The following is a 19177-nucleotide window of genomic DNA, read 5'->3' as shown; positions in this document are numbered from 1 at the left end:
ATTCCTAGTAATTTGATTTTTATATAAGATAATTTGGTGCATGCATACACACAACTAGAAGCAATTAATGAAGTGAAAAAAATGACATAGGAATTTAAATTGCATTTAAGTGAATTGAAATCAACCTGCTTCTTGTATCCCAGATTAAATCAGGCTTACACATGTGAATGGTCTGAACACAGGAAAAACACTTGGCATTTTAAAGGGAAGAAAATGAGCTGCTAAAGAAAATGAATGCTGTCTTTGGTTAATTACAGCTGGACCTTCCAAAGCCCATCTGTCCTCATCTGCTATCTAGTGGAGAAACTGCATTTCAATTTTCTGGTCAGATTTTATTTCCTCTGTGCCGGCTTGAGTGTTCATGCATATTTATTCACATTTTCTTTATCCTTTTAAAAAAAATTCAATGTTTCAAAGTCGGACACGTATTACTGTGAGATGCAGACGTGGAGGGGCGAGTCCAGACTGGAAGGAGCAGGGACCTGGAAACACCCTGCCGCCCGGCAGAGGGCCTGTGCTTTGGCTGAACTCGGGTTTCAGCCATCTAGCTGACTAGCTTCCTTTTTCCTTTCTCTCCTTCTTGTTCTTTTTTTTTTTTTTTTAAGTAAACATACATTTCCAAAAAAGGGCAGAAAATCTCAGCCTAACAAACCTGCCTTATATGCAGTGACTGAAATGGGCATAGTCTGCCACCTTGTGCCCGAAAAGAAAAGATCCCTCCAGGCTCTGATATTTATTTCCAAGGCCTGCTACTCCCTCCAACCCCACCCTCATAAATTTCTCTGCTTGTAAATATCTACCTTGATTTTGCAGCCCTAATTAACAGTTCCTGACACCCCAACCAGTAAGGCAATATATCTGATTCTGTTTGGTATAACGTGCAGCCCAGTTGAAAAACTTGTACTGGATGATCTCATTTTTCAAAATTCCATGGGGATTAAAAGAAGAAGAGGAGAGATGCTTATTAAGATGACACTTTAGTCAAGGAGAAAGACATAAAAAAGATACAAGGTAGATGGTGGTAAGTTCAACAGTAGAAATATAAATAAAAGAACTATAGAAGTTCTGAGGAAAGAGATAAACTCTAGCTAATGGAAACTGCAAAGATATAGTAAAATCCACTTTCCTTAAGATCTCACACATCCAGAGGGGCTGCAGATAGTAAGTCCCAACAAGCCCATGAGGGCTTGACAGTTGATGACCTTCAATGACACTATCAGTATTTTAGAGCTTAAGAGGGCTCACTCCTCAGAGAAAGGGGAAGTGGTGATGGGACGGGGAGGTGGAGTTGGAGGGCAGAAGGCTAGTGATAAAGACTCCAAGGGCAATGGCTATCATCCAGAAGACACATAATAGTCTCTCCTCACTTAGTCTTTATGATGGGCTTTGAACTAAGTAGGCACTGAAGATCACATTAATTTCAAAGGCACTACAATGCTTTCCTAGAAGTCCAGGTTTCAAAAACAACTCCTAATAAGGTAAACTCGTCAAGATACTGATGGCTAGAATTAGGAGTTAAAATATGGCATTAGGTGGCCTGAAGGAAAAAGAGGAGAAATAGATGGGTCTAGATGAAAGTTGTGAAAAGGGAGATGGGGAGCAGAAGGGGAAGAGTGGGAAATAGAGGATTAGAAAAGACTTAGGAGGAAATCTAGAAAAAAGGAGAAAAACCTTCAATACCAGATCTCAAGACCAGAAACTGAGATGAGAAAAAAAGCAAAAGTGACAAGTGGCTTCATAGATCTGCAAGGAGACCCACATGAACATATACACTTTAGACTATAGGGAACAAGGAGAAGAAGAGCAGAATTGGTCTTGTTTTATTAAATGATCAACACTGTATACATTCATGGGGATTGTGTAGAATAACATATATGCTCCCTATTTAGAAAAATGGTTATTGCTACGTTTGAATTTTAAGTAGATTGTTACTATTTGTTAGGTTAATGGTCATAGAATTTGAAGAATTTTAATTTAACAATTAAAAAAATAAGATAGAGACACCTCTGAAAGATCTCACAGGGACAAAGGAGGAATAAAAATATTTAAAGAAAACTGCTAATGATATAAGAATATAACACCAGATAGAGAGACATTTAAAATATAAGATAATAACAAAAACAATTTTATTATTATAAATTAAAACTTTCCTATGAAGTAGTCTTTTCTGGAAACATGCAAATCCTGGAAAAACCTTAAAACCTAAATATATCATTAACCATAAAGAAACTGGAAAATGTAAAAAATGTAAAAAAATTACCCATAAAAATTGTCAGGGCCCAACAGTGTATGTTTTCATACTTTCAACAAATAGATAACTGGCATGATACACACTCTGTGTACCGTTTTAGAAACAGTGGGAAAGATGGAAAGCTGCCTGCTTCATTTGATGAAGCTAAGATGACTTTGATATCAAACTGTCAAAAAAAACACCCCATGAAAATCATATTACAGATGTCATTTATGCACATAGATTAGAAAAATCCAAGCAAATGTAATTGCAAAAATACTTTCAAAGAGTCATTCAGCATGACAAAAGAGAGTTTATCCTAGAAGTACAAAAGTAGTTTAATATTATGAGCTATAGTCCTATAATTTATCACATCAGTAACTCCACTCCCATTAAAAAAAAGTCATTCATTCACCAAACATGAGTTCAGTTGAAATCAGTTGAATGTCTTTGTGCCAGGTACTGTCACAGGTACAGTGGGTGCCCTTGTGGAACTTCCATGCTAATGGGAGAAAGACAGGCAGGATACAGACATAAAGAAAAAACACATGTTAGGTGGTGATAAAAGCTGTGGGGAAAAATCAAGCAGGAAGGGTGATAGGAACTGCCATTTTAAATAGAATGATCAGAGAAGGCTGCACTGAGGTGACATATGAGCAGAAACCTGAGGAAGGTGAGAAAGCTAGCTATGTGAATATGAAGGGGAAAGCATTCCAGGCAGAATAAACAGCAAGGGCAAAGGCTCTGAGGCAGCACTCACCCTGGTGAACTGAGAACAGCAGGGAAACCAAGATGGTTTGAGTGGATGTGCAAGGGGAGAGTGATAGATCTGCTCAAATCCAAGTAACAGAAGCAAAGAAGGCAGAGCTTTGTAAGCTAAGGAATGAAATGGAAATCCAAAAGAAGATTGTGAGCAAAAAATATGGATGGTCTGAATTGTCTTGAAAGGGTAAGTCTGGCTACCATGATGGAGAACAGAATGTAGTCTGGCAAAGGTGAAAACAGTGAGGTCAAGAAGCTGCTGCCATAACCTAGATGAGGGGGCAGGGGAGCAGCGGTCAGATTCTGTGTGTGTGAGGAAGCACGCGCTGAGGAAGCAGGTGCTGACAAGGTTTCCTGGTGACTGGTGTGAGGGTTCAAGAGAAAGGAAAGGGGTACAAACAACTTTACGCTTTTGGACCGAGAAACTGGAAGGATGCAAACTGTTATTCTGAAGTACTCAAGACCCATTTCTGATATTCAAGTTATTAGTAAACAAGGAATACCAAGACATGGTATGCTCTAAATAGGATAAAGAATGTGCTTCTTAAAAACAGCTAATATTATGAATGATGGTGAAATACCAGTGGCATTTAGATTTAATTTTTTAAAAACAAACAAGATTTTATAATACAGAAAAATTTGGAAAATACTAAATATCCTTTAATATTAGGTTGAACAAATTGTGGTAGATTTATATAATAAATTTTTTAAATTTAAAAATATTTAGTAAATGTGATGAGATGATACATAAATGGAACAGGATACCAGACAGAATATAAAGTATGATATAAATTTTCTTAATGTATGTATAAATATATATTTAGGAAAAGGATTGGAAGGGAAAATGTGATACTTATGTGATTTTTCCCTTACATTTTTCTATATTCTTTGTAAATGTATATACTGAATTTTTCTTTTCTTTTACGATCAGAAGGACTATAAACATTATTTTGGAAAAGAAATGCATGCAGACTAATCCAAGACTTACGTTCACATGTGTTTAGTAGGTAATAGATGAACAGACAAGAGTCAACTAAAATAATGGTGCCTCCTCACTTACTCAAAACTGCACTATCCCTGTAAAACCGTGTGTTGGAGAGCCAGGGTGGCTTCCCTGAGGCTTGGGGAGGTCTGGGGGAAGCGTCCACACCCACTCTTTTATTGATAACTACCCACTGTCCCTCCCTTTGTTATAAAACATGTTGGGCCCCCTGAGGGGCCCTTCCTGGAAAGAGTTCCTTTCTTTCAATAATCCAGGTCTCTATGAAGACTGAACGCCAACATAGAGCAGTCCACCAAAGTTGACTTTGTAAAACACCACAGACTCATGGATTACTAACTCACAAATTCTATTAACTGCAGATGTGTTAATAGGAGATAGTTTTCCAGGACCCAAACTTTTGGGGAACACATAAGGCAGTGAACACATTTCAAGTCAGCCCATTGTGACCTATGCTCCTTTTGCACTTTCAACTACTGCTTCTTTGGTTCCTTCTTTGTTTCCTTGTCACACTTTCTATTCTTTCACAGAGACATATGTTGCAGTCATATCCTGTTAAAATGACTGATTTGTATGTGACCTGATGGCTCACCACAGCTCCACAGCCCTCACATCATTTCCCACATGGTGGTGAGCTGAGGAAGCCACACCTACATGCTGGGAACAAGTTCTGTTTTGAAAGAGCCTGTCTAAAAGTTCATGTTGGAAGGGTGTCTTGTAGTTCACTTTAAATCATTATTTTCATTATTTGTTGGTGGAAATAATCCACAAGATCACACTCTCTCTTTATCATAGACTGCAAGCATCCCCACATGCCAGGTTAACACAGCAAATGATCTGGCCATAAATTTAGAGCAGCAACTCTCAGCTGGTGTGCTGCAAGAATCTTAAGACAGGGGTGTCCAACCTTTTGGCATCTCTGGGCCACACTGGAAGAAGAAGAGTTGTCTTGGACCACACATTAAATACACAAACACTAGTGAAAACTGATGAGCAAAAAAAAGGTCTTTGCATAATTTTCATGACATCCGCCACCACAAATAAGCGGAGAAGTCCTCACAAAATAACCCTAATTATGCAGCAACCCTCTCAATAATCTTTTAAAATTGTCAAGCAGGTCCTACGTTTGTGATCATTAATATAGAAAATATACAAAATAAGTAATAAAATGTCATTGATTTTTGAAAATTATTATAAAGTAAAAGAAAAGAGGGCAACATAAGAACTTCAGGCCAAAATGGAGGTGTAGGTAGACACACTGTGCCTCCACGTACAACCGAAAAAGGACAACAAATTTAAAAATAAAAAACAACCAGAACTGACAGAAAATCAAACTCTATGGAAGTCCGACAACCAAGAAATTAAAAAAGACATATTCATCCAGACCAGTAGGAGGGGCGAGAGGACTCATGGCAAGGCAGGGGCTGGTGGTCCCAGCCAGGTGTTGGACTATGGAACAGGGAGTGGCACGCAAGGCAGCAGCTGGTGGACTGGGCTGTCCCACATTCATGTGCAAATAAACCATTCGAAACAAAGGGGGAGTGGGATGGAGCTCGGGGAAATAAAGCCCCCAAACCACTCATTGAAAACACCTGTGGGGAGACCCACAGGGTCCTAGAATGTACACAATCCCACCCACATGGGAATCAGCACCAGAAGGGCCCAAATTGCTTGTGAGAAGCGGGAGAAGTAACTGATCTGGCCGAGAGCTGAGCAAGTGCCATTGTTCCCTCTCAGACCCCTTTCCCACATACAGATCACAACCCAGTGACATGGGCTAACCCACCCTGTTGAACATCTAAGGCTCTGCCTCGCACTACATAACAGGCTCATCAAGACAAAAAAAAAATGGCTCAAATGAAAGATCATATCAAAGCTCCAGAAAAAATACAACTAAGCAACGAAGAGGTAGACAACCTATCTGATGTACAGTTCAAAACACTGGTAATCAGGATGCTCACAGAGTTGGTTGAATTTGGTCACAAATCAGATGAAAAAATGAAGGCTACGCTAAGTGAAATAAAGGAAAATATACAGAAAATCAATGGTGATGGGAAGGAAACTGGGACTCAAATCAATGGAGTGGACCAGAAGAAGGAAAAGAACATCCAATCAGAAAAGAATGAAGAAACAAGAATTTTTTTAAATGAGGAGAGGCTTAGAAACCTCCAGGACATCTTTAATGTTCCAACATCTGAATTATAGGGGTACCAAAAGGAGAAGAGGAAGAGCAAGAAGTGGAAAAGTTATTTGAACAAATAATAAAGGAAAACTTCCCCAATGTGGCAAAGAGAATAGACTTCCAGAAAGTCCAGGAAGCTCAAAGAGTCCCAAAGAAGTTGGACCCAAGGAGGAACACACCAAGGCACATCATAATTACATTAGCCAAGGTAAAAATGAAAGAGAGAATCCTAGAAGCAGCAAGAGATATAGACAGTTACCTACAAAGGAGTTCCCATCAGACTGTCAGCTGATTTCTCAAAAGAGACCTTGCAGGCAAGAAGGAACTAGAAAGAAGTATTCCAAGTCATGAAAGACAAGGACCTACATCCAAGATTGCTCTATCCAGCAAAGCTTTCATTTAGAATGGAAGGGCAGATAAAGTACTTCTCAGATAAGGTCAAGTTAAAGGAGTTCATCATCACCAAGCCCTTATTATATGAAATGTTAAAGGGATTTATCTAAGAAAAAGAAGATAAAAAACATGTATAGTAAAATGACAGCAAACTCACAATTATTAACAACCACACCTAAAACAAAAACAAAAGCAAGCTAAGCAAACAACTACAATAGGAACAGAACCATAGAAATGGAGACCACATGGAGGGTTAGCTACAGGGGAGTAGGAGGAGGAGACAGAGGGATAAGGTACAGAGAATAAGTAGCATAGATGGTAGGTAGAAAATAGGGGGAGGGTAAGAATAGTATGGGAAATGTAGAAGCTAAAGAACTTATAACTATGACACATGGACATGAACTAAAGGGGGGGAATGTGGGTGGGAGGGGTTGTGCAAGGTGGAGGAGGGTGAAGGGGGGAATGGGACAACTGTAATAGCATAATCAGTAAAATATATTTTTAAAAAGAGGGCAACATAAAAATAGTGAGGTGTTTGATATTGTATTTGAGAAACTAGTATATCAGTATCTGGTTTGATAGAAGTAGTTGTCATTCTCAGCAAGTTCTCAAGGTGTCATCAGATATTTTGGTTCTAATTTTCTCTTAATGTGTTTCATTCTTGAAAATAGTTGCTCACAAATGTAGGTGCTACCAAATAATGATGACATGAATAAGGCATGACTATGAAGCAAGATATATGTGTCTCTGGGAGATGGGATGGGACCTATAAAAGTCCAGTTAAGAGACATGATCAAAGTTTTCTTTAAGTTGAATGTCAGATGCAGCTGTATGCACTCCATTTGAAAATTGGCAGGTATTGTATTTATGGCAACTGAAAATGGAGTTGCAAATATAGCAAAATATTGATTATTTTCCTAGAAATCTTGAAATCTGTTTCAAATTTCTTGTATCAAATCGAAAAGCAAGGCTGCATATTTTTTGCTCTGCACTGGACTGTGTTTAGCCAGCATGTTAAAATGCACAAAATTGTTTGCCTTAATTTGAGCTTGCCATAATTTTAGTTTCATTTGGAACACTGTTATGGTTTGAAACATGGCATTGATAAGTTGGTTTTCACCTTGAAGATGTATGTTTACCTCATATAAATGAGCAGTTAAATCACTAAAAATGCCAAATCTGTAAGCCATATTTCATCATCAAGTCCCAGCACAAATTTGTTTTTTGATACCATAAATGACTTGATAACATGTTCCAAATCACAAACTCTTTTCAACATTTGGCCTCGACTCAGCCATCTTAATCCCAAAAAGTAAATGGTATTGCCATAGTCGGCATCAATACTTTTAGGGAATTCCTGGAATAAGCAATGATTCAATCCCTTGGCTCTTATGAAATTCAGTCTTGATGATGATTTGCATGGCATTATCATTTTTAAAGCTTTTGTGATAAATTTTCTTGGTGTACTATGTAATACTTCATCAAACATGAGTTTTGGGTGGCAATTGCATTGTTGTCTATTAATTTTACAAGCCCCTTTCTTTTACCTACCATTGCTGGGACACCATCAGTCACTATACCAGGTATGTTGACTATGTACAAAGGAAATAGCTTTAACATATTTTTTACTGCTTCATATAAACTTCTTGATTTAGTTGTGTCTTTTTTAAAAAATAAGATTTTATTTATTTTTAGACAGGGGAAGAGAGGGAGGAAGAGAGGGAGAGAAACATCAATGTGTGGTTGCCTCTCCACAGGCCTGCAACCCAGGCATGTGCCCTGACTGGGAATTGAACCAGTGATCCTTTGGTTTGTAGGTCAGCAATGCAGACAGTGACCTACAGTGTCTGTGTCATTATGGATGGAATGAGACATTCACATGGACTACTGAGTCCATGGAGGAAAAGGGACAGCATGGCTTTTTCTCTCAAGGGGAGCAAAAGCCACGGCCCTTGCTGTGACCTGTCTTTATTGGGTTTCTTGGCACATTACATGATGGTCCTCATTTACTATGCACAGGTTTGCTTTAGGTGATTACCTTTTACAGAAAACAAAGGAGCCAATGCCACTAACCACATCACAAAAGAGGGATATTTGCAAATGAAAAGGCAAAAGTGGTTGAACTGGTTATACTCATCCTTGGAAGGTTTAGCAAGGATTTTAGGAAGTTACTTTGTAGTAAATGTCCTCAATTCAGGGTGAGGGAGTTTTTTAGCAAGAGCAAGACTCAAAGCTGCCTAGGCACATTGCAGGCCTGATTCCCCACAGAAGAACCTATCTGTGGGCATGGGTCCTCTGTTCTCCTAGTGGGAGCTGCACCCACGCCACACAGAATGGTCTCTTACAGGTCAGCACCCAATCCACTGAGCCACACCAGCCAGGGCTAGTTGTGTCTTTTAATGGCACTAATGAAGTCATTTCTTCAGTGACATTATATTTGTCATCAATACCTCTAATAAAAATGGCAAGTTAAGCCATATTTGTAGCATTGCCAAAGCATAAAACTTAAAATTAGCAGATTTGCTATCCAAACTTCTTTTGATAGATTTTTCCAGTTTCTTCAATTTGTAACTTTTTGAAATTATTTTTTTGAGAAGACAGACTTTTTTTTCAGTTCCACTGTTTTGTCTTTACAACACAGTCCTTCATATGCATTGAATCTGGCAGCACGTTTTTGCATATAATGCCTTTTCAAAGTATAGTCTTTGAAAACATGCACAAATTCCCTAAAAATTAAGTAGAGTGCCTTACTATCTGCCTCGACAAAAAAGTAGTCATCTGCCCAATTTTCGCTGAACAATCTTCCTTCATACATATTTTTTCTTTTTTTGAGTTTTTTTCTTTTGAGATGTTGTAGAAGTCATGCTATGATTTTAAAAAAATAGATGAAACTTTATTTACTTTTATTATGAAAATTAATTGACAGAAAAATAGAAAGCAAGGTTTGGGCCCTACCACAGCCCTCTGGGCTGCTAATGCAGGGTGACGTGGAGGGCCGATTGTAAAGTGTGGTGGGTGATGTGTCAGGTACCTCCAAGGGGTGGAAATACCTTTAATAATGGAATAAGAATGCTCACCTGACTTCCAAATAGTAAGCCCCTAATGTTGCAATGGTAAGTTGAAGTATTATTGCTAGTCCGGGCCTCCCTAAGTCACCACGAGCACATGTGACATCTGATGGTGTCAGTTCTACTGTCTGTTCTTAGAAGATAACACACTGGAAGCCACAAATCACTGTAAAACTGTAGCCATGCATGCAAATAGTGAGAGTGTACATATGTTTAATTTATGTGACACTGCAACATGTAATCACAAAAAATCTCATAATGTTTTAAGTAAATTTACAATTTTGTGTTGGGCCATATTCATAGCCATCCTGGGCTACATCCTGGCTGGGACACCCCTGCTTTAAAACATGCAATACCTGACTATTTAGTCAGGGGCACTAACCTCTTTTCCCTTAGATTGTCAAATAAAAAATGACAGCAGCCAACAAAACAATAGCTGTTCAGTGTGACTGAATCAAAGTTATATCAATGTTTTAATCAGATCAGCAAAAATACAATTTTTGGCCCTGACTGGTATGACTCAGTGGTTTGAGTGCTAGGCTGCTAATCAAAGATTCCCTGGTTCAATTCCCAGTCAGGGCACATGCCTGGGTTGTGGGTCAGGTCCCTAGTAGGGGGCACATGAGAGGCAACCACATATTGATGTTTCTCTCCCTCCCTTTCACCGTCCCTTCCCATCTCTCTAAATAAAGAAATAATACATTTTTTGGTGTGCTACAGAATTTTAGTGGTTAGTTTATATGTGCCATGGGATGAAAAAGGTTGAAAATTGCTGACCTAGAAGACGCCTAGGAGGTTGACTTGAGGGTCACTAGAAGGATGCCCGTGCTAATGATTTTAAACTTGGGTTTTATTAAAATCACTTGAGGAGCCTATTAAAATTAAGATCCCTTTGCCCTCTTTATGGCCTTATATCATAAATATTACTTTATCTACTCAATGATACAGTATTTCTGAGATCAACTCCAAACCACCTGCATTAGACTCACTTCTTTGCTAAAAATACGGCTTGCTTTCTTCCCATAATCCATCTGGGGTATCAGCATCTATAGAACTATTCATTCTTTTCAAATACTTGCACAGAATTTCACTGCTTGGATTTACCATGGTTCTTGGCCATACCCTATTGATGAATATTTAAGTAATTTTTAGTACATGTTATTAAAACCGTGTTACAATGAACAATTTTGGCTGTGTGTCTTTGGGTACATTTAGCAGTGCCAACCCTGTTTTAGGCATCAGACACACAAAGATGCAACACCAACCTGTATATGCTTGAAAGCAGGTTCTTAAGTAAATAGGTAAATGCTACCTTTTACATAAATTTGCCCCAGGGAAGTTAATTTCAAACACTGGAGACTAGGTTAGGTAGAGTTATCTGAAAATTTTTTAAATAAAGCAAAACCTTTGGAGCCCCATCTCCAAAAATTCTGATTCCAGCCTCGTGTGGGTCTCAGGAATCCATAGTTTAAGAAACTTTCCAGGTGATACAAATGCACAGCCATGTTTGAGAGTCCCTGCCCTGGGGACCCATATGCAAGAGCCTCTGAAGTTAAAAACCAGAAAAGTCACTAGATGGCAACCTTGCTCACTTTTTTTAAAGCACTGAAATTAAGTACAGCACTTGAGAGATACAGATGGGGGAGAGAGAGAGAGTGAGAGACTGAGAGAGAGAGAGAGAGAGAGAGAGACTCTTTCCTCTCATTATGATTTCATTTGGAGAGATATCTCCCTATAGGATATAGGAAGTCATTTTTTAAAGGACACAAACAGATGCCTCTCATTTATATTACCTGCATCTCATTGCTTTGAACACTCTAATTAATGACAAGTGCTCTTTTCTTTAAATAATAGTCCCCCTGGAAATTTTTAATCCAGTTCTTGCTTGCATACATCTCTCCTATAGAACCCTGAATTTCCTGTTTCTTAAAATAATTGCTGAAAATGTCTTATCTAAAAATATCTCTTTCCTTTCTCACTGATGTCTGGATCTCATTAAAGCCAAACACCAGCTGAGCTCAGTTTTGTGACACTAAACCCCTTGACATTAATACCACCATTTTGTTTTCTACTTCTGCCTACAAAGGTACATAGAGTCTTGGAAGGAAACTTAGAGGCCATCTAGTCCAGTGCACCTAAAGTAGCTGGTCACTTTGCCGCTGCTTACTTACACTAACAGGGAGCGCACTATCTTGCACTTCTGTTTCTAGGCAGAATGATTCACTCTTTTTCCACATGACATCTTTCATGTTCTCTACCCTTCTTCTCATCAAACTTAACATTTTTCAATGACCTTTCATGTGACCTGTCACCATACTAGACATCTCTATTGTCTACATATTGTCTACGTATCTCAGCACATAATGTGACAGTTACCTCCCTTATTCCAGCCACTCACTCTTGTTAATATAGTCCAGGATTGTGTTAGATTCCTTAAGATCTACAAAAGTCCTGTGGCAGTGGTTGGCTGAAAATACAGGTTGAGTTAATATCAGTTTCCCTCACTTAGCCTTTAATTTATAATTCTGTAAGTACAATGTTATCCTCTTTCTGTTTTTCTGTTTGCTTATGGCTTGCTCCATAAGAACCCTTCCTAGATAAGCTTTGCCCTTTGTACTTTATATTCTGAATCAAAATGCATAATGTAATATTTTATAATACTATTTTATCAAGGTTTTTTGAATCTTGATTTTAGACTCCATTATATGAACTATAACTTTCAGTCTTTTTTTTCTGTTAATTTTTTATTTTTTTATTTTTTTTATTTTAATCATTGTTCAAGTACAGTTTTCTCCCCCCTACTCCCATTCCAGCCCACCCACCCAACCCTCCCCCTTTCCCCCCATTACCTCCCACCCCTAGTTTTTGTCCATGTGTCCTTCAAATTTGTTCCTGTAATCCCTACCCATTCCCCCCTGAAATTCCCTCTTCTCTCCCCTCTGGCCACTGTCAGACTATCCCCTATTTCAGTGTCTTTGGTTATATTTTGCTAGTTTTTTTTTGTTTTGTTTTGTTGTTTAGATTCCTGTTAAAGGTGGTATCATGTGGTATTTGTCTTTCACTGCCTGGCTTGTTTCACTTAGCATAATGCTTTCCATCTCCATCCATGCTGTTGCAAAGGGTATGAGCTCCTTCTTTCTTTCTGCTGCATAGAATCCCATTGTGTAAATGTACCATAGTTTTTTGATCCATTCATTTACTGATGGGCATCTAGGTTGCTTCCAGCACCTAGCTATTGTAAATTGTGCTGCTATGAACATCGGGGTGCAAAGGTTCTTTTGTATTGGTGTTTTAGTGTTCTTAGGATAGAGTCCCAGCAATGGAATTGCTGGGTCAAAAGGCAGATCCATTTTTAGTTTTCTGAGGAAGTTTCAAACTGCTTTCCATAGTGGTTGTACCAGTCTACAGTCCCACCAACAGTGCACTAGGGACCCCCTTTCTCCACATCCTCTCCAACACTTGTTGTTTGTTGCTTTGTTTATGATGGCCATTCTGACTGGTGTGAAGTGGTATCTCATTGTGGTTTTAATCTGCATCTCTCTGATGGCTAGCGATATTGAGCATCGCTTCATGTGTCTTTGGATTTTCTGTATGTCCTCCTTGGAGAAGTGTCTGTTCAAGTCCTTTGCCCATTTTTTTAATTGGGTTACTTGTCTTCTTAGAGTAGAGTCGTGTAAGTTCTTTATATATTTTGGAGATTAAACCCTTGTCTGAGGTATCATTAGCAAATATGTTTTCCCATACAGTTGGTTCTCTTTTTATTTTCATACTGTTTTCCTTAGCTGTGCAAAAGCTTTTAATTTTGATGAGGTCCCATTTGTTTATTCTTTCCTTTATGTCCCTTGCTCTAGGAGACAAGTCAGTGAAAAAGTTTCTGCGTAAAATATCTGAGATTTTCCTACCTACATTCTCTTCTAGGACTTTAATGGTGTCACGCTTTATATTTAAGTCTTTTATCCACCTTGAATCTATTTTTGTGTAAGGTGTAAGTTGGTGCTCGAGTTTCATTTTTTTGCACATAGCTGTCCAGTTCTCCCAACATCATTTGTTGAAGAGGCTATTTTTATTCCATTTTATGTTGCTGCTTCCTTTGTCAAATATTAATTGACCGTAGAGGCTTGGGTTTATTTCTGGGCTCTCTGTTCTGTTCCATTGGTCTATGTGCCTGTTTTTATGCCAGTACCAGGCTGTTTTGATTACAGTGGCCTTGTAGTATAGTTTAGTGTCAGGTATTGTGATTCCTCCTACTTTACTCTTCTTTCTCAAAATTGCAGCAGCTATTCGGGGTCGTTTATGGTTCCATATAAATTGTTGAAGTGTTTGTTCTATGTCTGTGAAATATGCCATTGGTACTTTAATAGGTATTGCATTGAATGTGTAGATTGCTTTTGGTAGTATGGACATTTTAATGATATTAATTCTTCCAATCCATGAACACGGTATATGTTTCCATTTGTTTGTGTCTTCCTTGATTTCTCTCCTCAGTGTTATGTAGTTTTCTGAATACAGGTCTTTTACCTCTTTGGTTAGGTTTATTCCGAGGTATTTTATTTTCCTTTTTGCTATTTCAAATGGGATTTTTTTCTTGATTTCTGCTTCTGCTGTTTCATTGTTGGTGTACAGAAATGCCTTTGATTTCTGGATATTGACTTTGTATCCCGCTGTTTTACCAAATTCATTTATTAGGTCAAGCAGTTTTTTGGTGGAGTCTATAGGATTTTCTATGTACACTATCATGTCATCTGCAAACAGTGACAGTTTTGTTTCCTCCTTTCCGATTTGAATGCCTTTTATTTCTTTTTCTTGTCTGATTGCTGTGGCTAGAACTTCCAGTACTATATTGAATAGAAGTGATGAAAGTGGACATCCTTGTCTTGTTCCTGTTCTTAGTGGAAAAGATTTTAATTTTTGCCCATTGAGTATAATGTTGGCTGTAGGTTTCTCATATATGGCCTTTATTATGTTGAGGAATGCTCCCTCTATTCCCACTTTACTGAGTGTTTTTATCATGAATGGGTGCTGTACCTTATCAAATGCTTTTTCTGCATCTATCAATATGATCATGTGGTTTTTGTCTTTGCTTTTGTTTATGTGATGTATTACATTTACTGATTTGTGAATATTGTACCATCCTTGCATCCCTGGAATGAATCCCACTTGGACATGGTGTATGATTTTCTCAATGTACTGTTGGATGCGGTTTGCCAGTGTCTTGTTGAGGATTTTAGCGTCAATGTTCATCAGTGATATTGGCCTGTAGTTTTCTTTCTTTGTTGTGTCTTTATCTGGTTTTGGGATTAAGATGATGTTGGCCTCATAAAAAGAGTTTGGAAGTCTTCCATCTTTTTGGATTTTTTGAAATAGTCTGTGAAGGATAGGTGTTAGTTCTTCCTTAAATGCTTTGTAGAATTCTCCTGTGAAACCATCTGGTCCAGGGCTTTTGTGTGTTGGGAGTTTTTGGATTACTGCTTCAATTTCTTTTGCTGCTAGTGGTTTGTTCAGGCTTTCTGCTTCCATTTTGTTGAATTTTGGGAGGTTATATTTTTCTAGAAATTTGTCCATTTCATCTAGGTTTTCAAATTTCTTGGCATACAGCTCTTTGTAGTAATTTGTTACAATCCTTTGTATTTCTGTGGTATCTGTTGTAATCTCTCCTCTTTCATTTCTGATTGTGTTTATTTGGGTTTTCTCTTTTTTCTTGATGAGTCTGCTTAAAGGCTTGTCGATTTTGTTTATCTTTTCAAAGAACCAACTCTTGGATTCATTGATCTTTAGAATTGTGCTTTTAGTGTCTATGTCATTTAATTCTGCTCTGATCTTGGTTATTTCCTTCCTTCTGCTTGCTCTGGGCTGTCTTTGTTGTTGTTCCTCGAGTTCTTGTAGACGTAGGGTTAGGTTGTTTGTTTGAAATGTTTCTAACTTTTTTAGGTGGGCCTGTATCGCTATGATCTTCCCTCTCAGGACTGCCTTGGCTGTGTCCCATAAGTTTTGGGTTGTTGTGAGTTCGTTTTCATTTGTTTCCAAAAACCGTTTGATTTCTTCCCTAATATCATTCTTGACCCATTCATTGTTTAATAGCATGCTGTTTAATCTCCATGAATTTGAGTGTTTTGGGTTTTTTTCCTTGGGGTTGGTTTCTAGTTTCAGTCCCTTGTGATCCGAGAAATTGCTTGGTATGATTTCAATTTTTTTGAAATTGTTGAGGCTTGTTTTGTGTCCTATCATGTGGTCAATCTTTGAAAATGTTCCATGTACATTTGAAAAAAATGTGTATTTAGCTTCTTTGGGATGGAGGGTTCTGTAAATATCGGTAAAGCCCAGCTCGTCTAGGGTATTCTTCAATGCCACAATATCTTTGTTGATGTTTTGTTTGGAAGATCTGTCCATTTTTGATAGAGGGGTGTTAAAATCCCCCACAATAATTGTGTTGCTGTCCATATCTTTCTTGAAGTCCTCTAAGGTTTTCTTTATGTATTTAGGTGCTCCTACGTTGGGTGCATATATATTTACTATGTTTATGTCTTCTTGGTGAATTCTTCCCTTGAGTATTATGAAATGACCTTCTGGGTCTCTCTTTATGGTTCTTCTTTGGAAGTCTATTTTGTCAGATATGAGTATTGCTACCCCGGCTTTTTTCTCCTGTCCATTTGCTTGGAAAATTTGTTTCCAGCCCTTCACTTTCAACCTGTGCAGATCTTTTATCCTGAGGTGGGTCTCTTGTAGACAGCATATGTGTGGGTCATGTTTTCTTATCCAATCAGCTATTCTATGTCTTTTGATCGGAGCGTTTAATCCATTTACGTTTAAGGTTATTATTGATAGGTACTTATTCATTGCCTTTTATGTACGTGTGATCCTCTCTGACTCTCTCTTTTCCTTTCTTTCCTTAAAGCAGTCCCTTCAGCATCTCTTGCAGAGCTGGTTTAGTGGAGGTGTATTCTTTTAGACTTCTTTTGTCTGAGAAGCTTCTTATTTGGCCTTCTATCTTAATTGAGAGCCTTGCTGGGTAAAGTAGTCGTGGTTGCAGGCCTCTGGTTCTCATTACTTGGATTATTTCTTGCCATTCTCTTCTGGCTTGGAGTGTTTCCATTGAGAAGTCAGCTGTTAGCCTTATTGGGGCCCCCTTGTATGTTACTTCCTTCTTCTCCCTTGCTGCCTTTAAGATTCTCTCTTTGTCTTGAAATTTTGCCATTTTAATTATGATGTGTCTTGAGGTGGGCCTCCTTGGGTTCCTCTTGATTGGGACTCTCTGTGTTTCCTGTATTTGTGTGACTTTTTGTCTCATCAAATTAAGGAAGTTTTCCATCATCACTTGTTCAACTAGGTTTTCTATCCCTTGTTCTTCTTCTTCTCCTTCTGGTATCCCTATTATGCGGATATTATTACGTTTCATATTGTCTTGCATTTCTCTTAATCCCTCTTCATTCTTTCTGAGCCTCTTTTCCCTTTCTTGCTCTTTCTGGGTGTTTTCTTCTATTTTGTCCTCTAGCTCGCTGATCCGATCTTCTGCTTCATCTATCCTGCTTTTCATTCCTTCTACTGTGTTCTTCATTTCAGAGATTGTATTCTTCATTTCCTCTTGGCCCTTGTTGAGAGTTTCTATTTCCTTTTTTATGCTGATGTAGTTTTCGTTGAGTTCATTGTAGCTTCCCTGTAGACTCTCATAGCTCATTGTGAGCTCATTGAGCTTCCTGACAATCACTGCTTTGAATTCAATATCTGATAGTTGAATTGCCTCTGTTTCATTTAGCATTCTTTTTGAGGCTTCCTCCTTTCCTTTCATTTGGGGAGTATTTCTTTGTCTTCCCATTGTTTGTGAGACTCTTCTTGTTCACCTCAGCTTCTTATATTGATCTGTTCTGGCTCCCTGGGTTTATGATGTGAACTTCTTTAGTAGAGTAGCAGTGAGTTTCAGTGGTACTGTTTCCTTGACCCCCCAAGCTCGCTGGTCTTGGGCTGTTGTTTAAGTTGGCTTTGTGTTTGCCTTTGGGTTTTGATTGTTGTTGAGTCTTTCTTTGGTGGTTCCTTCCCACCAGCTGGTTAAATGTGGGTCACTCTGTCTGCCACCTTCTGTATTTTGCTGTGCTGGTGAGGGCAGGTTGTGTTGAAGCTGGTTCTTCTGTGTGTACAAGGTTTAAAGAAATCTTGTTCAGTTGTTTGTATTGGGTACTGTCTCTACTGTTTAGTTGTATCTCCAGATAAGTCCTGGATTGAGGTTTGTGTGGTTACTACTCCCTCCTTCACCTTCTTCTGCTGTTATCTGTTAGTGGTTCCTTTGGTGTTGGGTTTCCTCTTCCAGTGTGTATCCTGGTGTTCACCTCCCCCACCTAATCTTTTTTGTCATCAGTTGGAGGGGGAAGGCAAAATGGTTTAAGACAGCAACAGAGAATTCTATGCTATTTACAGTAGTAGCAAGTAGGGAAGATATAGGAGATCCTTTCACTATGTATAGTGTTAACTGTGGTCTTCCACCCAGCTAGCTGATTTTTAGAAAGGATGGAAAGAAGATAAGACTCTTGTTGGGGGAGGAAGGATTGTGAGTTGGATCTATAAAGCAGAGAGGTTGTGGGCGGTCAGATTCTGGGGTAAGGTGAGAGTAAAGGATAGTAAATAGGTGTAGTGTGTGAGAGAATAGAGTTAACCACTACAGTAATAGCGTTCCGGAAACTTTAAAATGGGCTAAGATCTGGGGGGAGGGTGTTGTGAAGTAATTACAATTGCATGGAACAGCAGTTATTTACAATAATATTATGGCAACATTCATATGGCAGAGTCTATGAGATCTAGGTAACAAGGATAGGGCGTACAGAACATCTAGTAGTGTGCTGATGGGCCACAGGTGAGTTAATGGACAGTAGATTAGTAATACAGTATAGAAAGAGATATCAGGGGAAAGCTGTCAGATCATACAATAAAACCAGCCTAGCAAAGCTGGCTATACAAAAATAAGAGGGATATACAAATATTGTTAAAAAAAAGATGTAGGAACACTGGAAAAATAATAATACAAATATGCAATAACTTGTAGGCTCTCTGTAATAGCAGAGTGACATTTATCTCACTGTCCCAGCTGTTGTGATGCCCCTTCTTTGGGTTCAACTTTGGTCTTTTCACCGATCCAGGATTTTGTCTCACTTGTAGGTATTTAGGAAAAAATTTAAGAAAGTAAAAAATAGAAAAGGCAGACGAAGGCAGGAAGAAGAGATAAAATTGGAGGACAGGAAGGAGGAAGGAATAAAGCAAGAAATCAGGTAAGAGAGGAAAAAGAAATCAAAAGAGAATAAAAACAATAAAACTTAAAAAATTAAAAATTGTTAAAAAAATAGAATCAAATTAAAAAGTCTCTTGATTTCAAAGTTGCCAGACCGGTTTTTCTGCTCTTGCTGGTTGAGGCAGACTGATTTGTTTGGATGATTTGTTTGGCTTTTCTTCCTTGGCCCGTGGAGTTCGCACTGGCTCCTCAGCTTTGGGCCCTGGGTGTGGGAATCAGGTCTTTCCTCAGGGTTACTGCTGTGGGTTGCTGTGCGGGGATGCTCTCCTTG

The 19177-nt window shown here is 38.5% G+C and overlaps 1 long non-coding RNA gene across 1 annotated transcript; it reads left to right on the top strand.

The window, feature by feature from the left end:
- Positions 1-9979: 9979 nt before the first annotated feature.
- LOC118500144 lies at positions 9980-18543 on the top strand. The gene is made up of 3 exons (XR_004902683.1): positions 9980-10105; positions 12629-12637; positions 18532-18543. It is a non-coding gene; the product is annotated as an uncharacterized LOC118500144 (long non-coding RNA).
- The last annotated feature ends 634 nt before the right edge of the window (positions 18544-19177 follow it).

This window comes from Phyllostomus discolor, chromosome 1, assembly GCF_004126475.2.
Source record: "Phyllostomus discolor isolate MPI-MPIP mPhyDis1 chromosome 1, mPhyDis1.pri.v3, whole genome shotgun sequence".
Classification (NCBI taxonomy): domain Eukaryota; kingdom Metazoa; phylum Chordata; class Mammalia; order Chiroptera; family Phyllostomidae; genus Phyllostomus; species Phyllostomus discolor.
This window is presented reverse-complemented; position numbering and strand designations above follow the sequence as displayed.